Source organism: Elephantulus edwardii, unplaced genomic scaffold (assembly GCF_000299155.1).
Source record: "Elephantulus edwardii isolate Elephantulus edwardi_28Jun2011 unplaced genomic scaffold, EleEdw1.0 scaffold00062, whole genome shotgun sequence".
NCBI lineage: Eukaryota > Metazoa > Chordata > Mammalia > Macroscelidea > Macroscelididae > Elephantulus > Elephantulus edwardii.
Genome location: NW_006399812.1, coordinates 115,964 through 126,544, shown reverse-complemented (window position 1 = coordinate 126,544; position 10,581 = coordinate 115,964).

The following is a 10,581-nucleotide window of genomic DNA, read 5'->3' as shown; positions in this document are numbered from 1 at the left end:
ACACTGTTGCTCTTGAGTATTTTGGAGAGGTCCCTAACAGCAGACTTTCCCATCACAATACGTTTTTTTATTTCCTGGCTACTGATGCCAAGAGTGTTGACCGTGGAGCCGAGCAAACTGAAGCTGTGAACAATCTCAATCTCTTTGCCATCCATACTGATGCTACCAATTGGTCCGGTGGTGAGAATTTTTGTCTTCTTGACATTGAGCCTCAGTCCATATTGAAGGCTGCAGTCCGTGTCTTTAGTAGGTAACATATTAAAAGGCTTTATTTTTCTTTTTCCTCCACCTGTTCTCCTACTCTTTTCCTCTGAACTGGTGCATTTAAGTCAGGTACATTATGTGTGATAATTGACAGGCCAGGTTTTACTGCTGCCACTTTGTTGTTAGTATGGTCCCTCCACTTTCTTTCAGTATCCCTGTGTGGAGGACTTCCCTTAGAGTTTCTTGTAGAGTTCATCTTGTTTTCATGAATTCCTTACGTTTCTATTTTTCTGCAAATGACCTAATTTCCCCTTCATATCTGATGGACAGCTTTGCTGGATAAAAGACCCTTGGCTGACATTTGTTGTCTTTCAACCTTCTGTATATGACATCCCAATGTCTTTCTGTTCTCAGCATTTCTGCTGAAAAATCAGAACTTAATCTAATTGTCCATTGTAGATGACTTTCTTTGTTTCTCTTTTCCAGGCAAATCTTTGTTTTTCTTGCACTGCTTTTAGTATTCTTTTCTTATCTGTGGTGAATTTGACTTTGATATGTCTTAATGTTTTTCTTTTGGGTCTAATGTGTTTGGGGTTCACTGAGCTTCTTGAATATGGATTTCCTCACTCTATAAATGCCTATGAAGTTTTCTTCTAGTGCTTTTCCACAATTTTTTCAGTGCTTTCCCTGGCCCCCTCCTTATGTTCTGAAATTGTGATAATACATATGCTGTTCCTTTTGATGTTATCCCACGTGATTCTAATATTGTCTTATTTTCCTTCTTTCTCTCTGTTTTTTCTTCAAGTATGTTCCTTTTGAGGTTCTTGTCTTCCAGCTCACTGATTCTTTGTTCCATCTCTTCTTCTCTGCTTTCCCTTCCCCCACCCCCAGCATGTTGGAAACTTCTGCCATTTCAGTCTTGATATTCTGGATTACATTTTTATCCGTTTCTTTTATTTTCAGTACTGTATTGGTTGTACCCTTTCTCGTGATGATTTTTAAGTTCTTGTACCTCTTTATCCACAGTTTCAATTCTTTCTTCTGTCTTTAGCAATTTCTTCTGTGGTTGTTCATATTCCATCCCATCAATAGATTTCCTTTGGCTCTCTGTTTCTGAAGTATATACTTTATTTATGGCTTTCATTCTTTCTCCCATAATTTGCACCTTCTATAGCAGTTCATCTAAGTCTTTATTAATGTGGGTGTTTTGGTTTTTTTTTTTTTTTTTTTTTTCTTCCTGGCTCCTTGTCTCTGGGATATTAACTTCATTTAGGGCTTCCATTCTTTCTTTCGTTATTTGTACCTTCTTCTGCAGCTGTTCATATGTCTCCATATTGACATATTTCTTCTGCATCTGTCTCTAGGGTATTCATTGGGTTTGTAATATGCTCTGCTTTTTAAGGAGAAGGTTTATTGCCATTCTCCCCCCCCAGTGTTTGAAGCTGCCTGTTGCTTTCTTGACATTATGTGAAGTTTGTCATGGTTTGCATTAGGCTTTTTCTATTGTGTCTAAGTAGGCTTTTGATAGTTCTTTATGATGTTAAGGATTAGTTGCAGACTTAAAGTATCTCCTTTGTAGGAGAGGGAAACTCATTACACTAGTAGGCCTTTCTAGCCCTGTGCAGTGAGAAAGCCTACCTTTCCAAAATTCTTCCTCTCCTCCCTGGACTGCAGTGCAGCCCTGCAGGAATCTCACTTGGGTGCTGCTCACCTCTTCTAATTGCAATTGTCCTTGGTGGACCACAGTGTGACCTGAGACCAATTTTTGCCTGGCTGTTGCATGGTCTCTATCTGGGTTGGGGATGATAGGGACAGGGCCCCAACTCTCTATACATCTACACTTTCAGGTCTCCAGTAGCCTGCTGGGAACCTCTCCTACTTTCACCTGCCTCTGCTACAGTTTGGAATTGTTCTTGGTTGTCCTGGTGCACAGGGCAGTGGGAGAAACCTTCCACTCGGCTGCTGCACTCTATCTGGGCTGAGCCATCCATGTTTTTTAAGAAAGTATTCAAATCTACCTAAGGTCTCTGGGCCAGATAAAACCAGTGAAGACATTATTCCTACTTTACTCTTTTTCCATGGAAACAATACGGAACTTATTCCACATCCTACTTCCACTCCAAACACTATTTTTAGTGTAACTATTTTAAGCAGTTATTCCTTTCTATCACCTTAATTCCATAGCATTTCACTGAAAGAGACAAGGAAGAGCTACTCACAGAGTTTTTAGAAGAGAAAATATGTTTAGGGTAGCACACAATTGTTTATGAATATGTTTTTATTTGTAAGGTAGTCATAAGGGACTCCTATGCCAAAGGCCATGCCTCACTGGTGATTCAAAACTACCAGTGATTCTGAGGGAGAAAGACAAACAATCTTCTCTTGACTGTGATTTACAGCTTCTGAAAACCTGCTGGAGGGACAGCTATGAGTCAGTTCTGAATCAACAGCAATGACTTTGAATTTTATTTTTGATAAAACTTTCAGCCTACTAGGGCTTTCTATGATTAAAACAATAACTACATTACTCTTGTGATTTATAATCTATCACATGAGTGGTACATGTATTCCAACTGAAATGTTGTCTAGGACCTCTACAAGGTGCTAAGGTACAATGATTTCATTTTAAAGACTAAGGTGCACTTGATTCAAGCCTTAGCCTTCAAAATTACTTTCTATCCATCTGAAAGTTCGACAGTGCTTAAGTACGACAGAATAAGAATTGATGCCTTTGAGTTGTGGTGAGAAGAATACTGAACATCCCATGGACTTCTGAAAGAACAAACAGATGTGTGTTGGGGAGAGCACAACCAGGGTGCTCCTTAGGATGGCAAGACCTTGCATCACATAGTTCAGGTTCTGTGTAAAGAGGGGCCAGTCCTAGGAAAAAGACAACATGCTGGGAAGGGTGGAGGCTCAGCATCAGAGGCAAAGCCCTTCAACAAGATGGATCAACACAGTCACTGTAATAATGGGCTCAAGTATATCAGAAATGATGAGGAGGCCACAGGATAGAGCAGGTTTCAGATCTGATGTTCACAGGGTTGCTGTGAGTCATAAATGGCTCGATAGCAGCTAACAACAACATTAAAATGTTACTAGTGTTCTAAAAAAACCCAAATAAACAGAATAAAACAAAAACCTGGTGAAACAAAGGTTAAACACTAGGCTGCTAACCAAAAGATCGGTAATTCAAACCCACCTGTCAGCTCTGTGGGAGGAAGACCTGATGGTCAGCTTCTATAAAGATTCCATCCGAGAAAACCCGAAGGGGCCATTCTGTTCTGTCTTATGGGGTCATTCAGTGTTGGATTACCCAATGAACAAAGTGAGCATGGTGAGCGCAGCCTTATTTATACTTATGTTGTAAGGAGAGACAGGTCCTTGGAGAGGGACATCATGCTCGGTAGGGTGGAGGGACAGCGCAGGAGGGGAAGGCCCTCTATGAGGTGGATTGATTCAGTGACAGGGGTAATCGGGATGGGTGTGTCAGAGGCAATGGCGATTGGCACAGGATAGAGAAGGGTTTAGGGCTGTTGTACATAGGGTCACTATGAGTCACAAATGATTCAACGTCACATAACAAGAACAACAACAACTTACTTACTAGTCTCTAGAGAACAATTTCACATTTTCCCCTCCCACTTAGAGAGGTTGTTCCTAGGCACAGCTAGCATCAGTGTTTCTCTCATAGCACTTTCCTATAGAATCAGAGCCTCTTATCATATTTACAATCCCTAACACAGAGGGAATACTCACTAAAAGACATTAACTGTAAGCCTACCTGTGGTGAGCAATTTCATTGCCCATTATTAGTAAATGCAAGTGGTTGTAGATGTTGTTAAGTCAGTTAAGACTCATAGTGACTCTATGAATCGCAGCTCTGCACCTTGTGCTATTCTGTGCCATCTTCACCGCTGCATCATGCTCAAGCCCACTGAGGTAGCCATTGTGCCAATGCATCACACTGAGGGCCTTACTCTCTTTAGCGGAACCCCCACCTTTCCCAGCATGATCTTCTTTTCCATGGACTGGTCCCTCCTTGACCACATACCCACAGTATGTAAATGCAAATTTCACCATCTTTGCCTCTAAGGAGCACTCTGGTTGTACTTTATCCGGGACTTAATTGTTCTTTTGGCAGTCCATGGAATAGTCAGTACTCTTCTCCAGTGTCACAATTTAAAGGCACAGATTCTTCCGTCATCCTTATTTACTGCCCAACTTTCAGATGCATAAGAAGAAATTGAGAAGACCATGGCTTGGATCAGGTGCATCTTGGTCTTTAAACTGGCATCCCTGCTCTAAACATCAGTAAGCCTGTGGTTAGTTTTCTTACTGACCGAACCATTCTTGAGGACAGATTGATTTGGCAGCACTTAAAGACAAGATGCTCTCAGTCAACATTTTGTGCTGGCCAACAGAGACTCAAGAAGCTGCAGAATCAACTCTCAGCTGGGGGCTGTTGGTCAAGGAGATAGTTGCTGTAACACCACTTAGATGCAGTGATAGTGTATAACTCTCTGGTACCCCCTAAACTGAGGTTAGAGAGGACACTCTATCCTACAGAGGACAGTTCTAACCTTCCACATGTAGATTCCAAGCTGCATATTATGCTGAGTAGGCAGGAAAGCTTCATCTAAACGAAGAGCTTGAACTGTATTGGGTATCCAGAAACAGCAGTGCAATCACTGGCAGAGATTATCACTCTTATTCAGTGCCTTACATTTATACTCCCACATTTGTTCTCCCTGCTTCTAAATTAGTCAGTGTAAATACTTTGTAAAGATTAGCTTGGTTAAAGCTATACTTGCAGAAGGAGCTCTGCAGGCCAGCATTTAAATCTGATACATGCTTGTTTTCTCTCGGTGTCCAAAAGAAATGATTTAGACTTTTTATATATAAGCATAATGAAGCTCTAGTTTCCCTTATTTAAGATATTGTTCCACTTCAGCACATAATGGGCATCGTTATGGGCATTGTTCCATCACAGCCTTCCCTGGAAAGTTGAACCTGGAGGAACAAGGGTTAGGCATGGAAATGAAGACTTTTATGGAAAACAGTATTATTGTTAGCAACAAACAAACATATGTTTTAGATTACACAGCAACGTTTTCTTTTAAAGGGAAGAAGTAAAATTAAATCTTACAGAACTTGTCATTAGAGTCAGGGTTAATAGAATGAAAAAAGAAAAAAAGAGGAAGAAAATCCTATAGAAATTGGACAGTGTGTTTGAGTTACCAGAAAATTCTCTCATGGACATTGCTGAAAGGTCTGTAAGTTGCTGAAAGTTATTTAAACAGCTGCCTACGGCAGCAACATTTCAGACTGTCAGTATTTGGCATTTGTCAGAGAGAAAATTTTGCCTGGTAAGAATCTTTGCTAACTAAGAGTTGGAATCCCAGTTGAGCAGTCTGAATGATAACCTCGCTTTATATATTAAACCTACTCAACTCCGATGGAGTCAAGGATGTGTCTAATGAGACTTCTGCTGTAGATTGTGTCAGCAGGTGGAAGTGGGGAAACGGAGTGTCTAACAATAAGACTGCTGTTGTGAGGTGCCATTGAGTCAACCATGAATCATAGCAGCCCTTTGAACAACAGGTCGAAATCTTGCCTCGTCCTGCACCGTCCTCATGATCTCTGCTGCACTCGAGCCCATTGTTGCAGTGTCAGCCTATTGTGAAGACTGAGGAACTTTAAAAGAAATTCTCTCTTAGTTTCCTATTGCAACAACTTACCACAAACTTAATATAACTTCATTTTCTTAGTGTTCTGGAGAACAGAAGTTTGAACTGAGCCTAAAAAAGCTAAAATAGATTCTTCCCTGAAACTCTAGGAGAGAGTGCATTTGCTCTTTTTTAGCTTCTCAAGTCTGTCCACTCTCCCTGACTCCTAGTCCCTTCCTCCATCTTCAATGCCAGCAGTGTTGAGCAAGCCCTTCTCACGCTACTATCTTTCTATTTTCATCTGCCTTCTTCTTCCCTTTATAAGGTCCCTTGTGGTTACACTGGTCTCCCCTGGATAATCCAATCTAATCTCATTTTAAGGCTAAGAGGAACCATCATAGCTCCAAGCCTGGTAAATTTACTTTTCTCTGAAGAAGAAAGGAATATCATGTGTTTGAGAAGGGAACATTATGGGAATCAGGAATAAAGGGCACATGAAAATAGTTTAGATCTAGTTTTGTGTCGAATGAGATGAAGAGTTACCCAGGGACAAAGGGAAGTATTTAGGCTTCAGAGATTCATTCTACCCTGTGACTCAATCAGAACCTTAGAACCACCAACATGAATTGACTCTAAAATTCTACTTCTGGATCTGAGGAAATAATCACAAATGCAGACAAATAACATACACTAATACTTGTCAAAGAATTTTGTACAATACACCCAAATGAGCAAGAAATGCATTAGTCTCTCTCAACTCTTATTGTGGTTGATCTGGAACTGACTCCAGTGAGTTTTCTGAGGCTGTAAATCTCATGGGAGGAGACTGACAACTTTTCTCCCAAGTGTCCACCTTTATTTTAGGAATGCAACTTCTTAGTGTCTAGCCCACTAGAGTAATGGTAAAAGAAATTCTGTTTTAGCTATACATTAATAATACATGAAGACTTGATTATCATAAGGACCATAATTGTAATGTAGTTGGAGCGAAAAATAGTGATATTCGGGTTGGTGTCCACTGTCACATAACATTTGCAGGGGGCAGGGGAAACAAAGCTTTTGCCCTTTTCTTTAGAAAGAAAAATTGGAAGGAAATACATTAAAATGGCAACAGTGATGATCTCTGGATTTGGAATCATGAAATTTTGGTTTCTATTTCCTTACTTGTTATTTTAATGTTTGAACTATTTTTTTTTTCACCTCAAAAGGTGTCTAAATATGCCATTTGGAGACTAAATGTTTATGGTTTCAGTCTGCAGGGTTTGCTGAGTTTCCTCAGCAGCACTGAAAGACCTGGCTGTAAAAACAAGAAGAGACCAATGCAGAAAAGGGAGGTCACAAGCAAACAACCCACCACCTGGGGATTAAAAAGCAAATACATGACTTTGAAGAGAAGATGCACCTGGCAGAGCCATGATATTGTCAATAGCTTCATATGCATGTGAAAGCAGGACTGTAAATGAGGATAACTGAAGAAGAATTGGTGTCTTTGATAAAGGATATTGAGTATACCATGAACTTCCAGAAGAAACGAAACTATCCTGGCCGCTGTTGATACGTGCCATTAAATCAAGTATGACTCATGGTGACCCTATGAGTCATACACTGTCCTATCTCATGCCATTCTCACAATCTCTGACACACTCAAGCCCATTGCTGCAGTCACTGTGTCAAATCCACCTGGCCAAGGGCTTTCTTCTCTTTTGTCATCACACCACCTTCCCAAGCATGATGTCCCTTTCCAAGGAAAAACCTGTCCTAATCAAAACTCTTGGCACCAGCAGTCAGGAAATAAAAAGATGAATTGAATTGAGAAAGTCTGCTGTCAGGGACCTCTCTAGAGTACTGAAGAGTCATCAATCTAGAGACTAAGGTGCACCTAATCTAGGCCATGATCTTTGCAATTGCTTGCTTTGCATCTGAGCGTTGGATAAGACTAAGGATGATAGCAGAAAGATCAATGCCTTTGAGTTGTGGTGCTGGAGAAGTGTTGAATATAATGTTGACTGCCAAAAGAACAAACAAGTCTGTCCTGGAGAAGGTGAAACCAGGATGCTTCAAGGATTTTGAGGCTCTGTCTCACATACTTTGGGCACATGGCCAGGAGGGATCAATACTTGAAGATGGACATCATATTTGGAAGGGTGGAGGGACAGTGCAGGAGAGGAAGACACAGGATGAGATGGATGGACTCAGTGACTGGAAAAATGGGATGTCTGTTGCAGATGAGGCTGGCTCAGGATAGGGAAGGTTTTAAAGCTAGTGTATATATGGTCGCTACAAAGAAAGGTGACCCAACTGAGTGTGGAAACTACAGAACAGTGTCATTGATTTCACATGCAAGCAAGATTCTGCTGAAGATCATCCAAAAATGATTAGAACAGCACATCAGCAGAGAACTGCCGGAAGTCCAGGCTGGGTTTAGAAGGGGTCGTGGTACTACGGATATTGTTGCTGATGTTAGATGGATCTTGGCTGAAAGCAGAGAATACCAGAAGAATGTCTATCTGTGTTTCATTGATTATGCAAAGGCATTTGACTGTGTGGATCATAACAAACTGTGGCTGACTCTGAGAAGAATGGGAATCCCAGAACATTTAATTGTGCTAATACAAAACCTATACTTGGACCAAGAGGCAGTAGTCAGAACAGAGCAGGGTAACACTGCATGGTTCAAAATTGGGAAGGGTGTACGCCAGGGATGCATCCTGTCTCCATACCTTTTCAACATGTATGCAGAGCAGATTATCCGAGAGGCTGGGCTCTATGAGGAGAATTGTGGCATCAGGATTGGTGGAAGGTCTATTAACAATCTCCATTATGCAGATGACACAACCCTGCTTGCTGAAACTGAGGAGGACCTCATGCACTTGCTGAGAAGGGTCAAAGACTGCAGCCTTCAGTATGGACTAAGGCTCAATGTCAAGAAGACAAAGATTCTCGCCACTGGACCAATTAGCAGCGTCAGGATGGATGACGAAGAGATTGAGATTGTTCACAGCTTCAGTTTGCTCGGCTCCACAGTCAACACTCTTGGCACCAGCAGTCAGGAAATCAAAAAGTGTATCGTGATGGGAAAGTCTGCTGTTAGGGTCCCCTCTAAGGTACTCAGGAGCAACAGTGTCTCTCTGGAGACTAAGGTGCGCCTGATACAGGCCATGGTCTTTGCAATTGCTTGTTATGCATCAGAGAGTTGGACAATGACTAGGGAGGACAGAAGGAGAGTGGATGCTTTCGAGCTGTGGTGCTGGAGAAGGGTACTGAATGTACCATGGACTGCCAGGAAAACAAACAGATTCATCTTGGAGAGGATTAAACCAAGCTACTCCTTGGAGGCAAGGATTCTGGGGCTTCGTCTGACATACTTTGGACATGTTGCCAGGAGGGACGGGTCCTTGGAGAGGGACATCATGCTTGGGAGGGTTGAGGGACAACGCAGGAGGGGAAGACCCTCTATGAGATGGATTGATTCAGTGACTGGGGTAATCGGGATGGGTGTGTCAGAGGCGGTGCGGTTGGCGCAGGATAGAGCAGAGTTTAGGGCCGTTGTGCATAGGGTCGCTATGAGTCGGAAACGACTCGACGGCACATAACAACAACAACAACAACAACAACAACATGATTCTCAGGTGACTCAGTGGCACATAACAACAACAACAACAACATGCTCAAAGCATATGAGATTAAATTTCAATATCTTTGCCACAAAGAAGCACTCTGGTGGTACCTTCTGTAAGACATATCTGTCTGTTCTTCTGGCAGTTCATGGGATCTTCAACACTCTTCTACAATACCACAGTTCAAAAGCACCAATTCTTCTTCTGTCATTCTTTTCATTGTCCAGCTCTGAGACACATAGTAAGTGACTTGAAAAGACTATGGCCAACAGCACCTTAGACCTTAAACGGATGTCATTACTCCTCAATAATTTGGAGAGGTCCCTGGCTACAGATTTTCCAAATGCAGTTCTCTTCCTGATCTCCTGACTGCTGGCACCAAGTGTATTGTTTGTGAATCCAAGATAGTGGTTTACAGTCTCAATCCTTTCTCTGTCCATCATGATGTTGGTTATTGGTCCAGAAGCAAGGATTTTTGTTTTCTTAATGTTGAGATGCAATTCATTATGAGGGCTGCAGTGTTTAATTTTCTGCAGCAGGTGCTTCAAGACCTCCTCACTCTCAGCAAACATGGTTGTGTCATGTGCATAATGAAGATTATTAATGAGTCTTCCAGTCTTCCTCTAATTCTGATGCCACATTTTTCTCCATAGAATCCAATCTCTTGAATAATTTGATTTGTTGTATATAGGGTCACTAGTAGTTAGAACAAACTCAGCAATGCCCAACCACAGGAACGCAGGTTTGGCCTGTCCTAGAGCAACATGATGCCATGGAAATTATCATCTATGATTTATATTTTCTGGTTCCATCCAAATATATCTAGAAGAATGGGAATCCCAGAATAATTGATTGTGTTCATGTGAAACCTAGACCTAGATTCCCCACCCCCTACCTTCTGTGCCTCTGGGTGGAATAAAACTGCCAACTGTTGGTTAGAGTTGATTGCAAACTATATCACCCAGAGATATGCACAGACATAAGAAGAAATGAGTTAATACACACTATATGAATGACTTTCACAGACATTATTAGAATGAATTAAATAAAATACAAAAGAAGACATACTGTATCAGTATATATATATATAG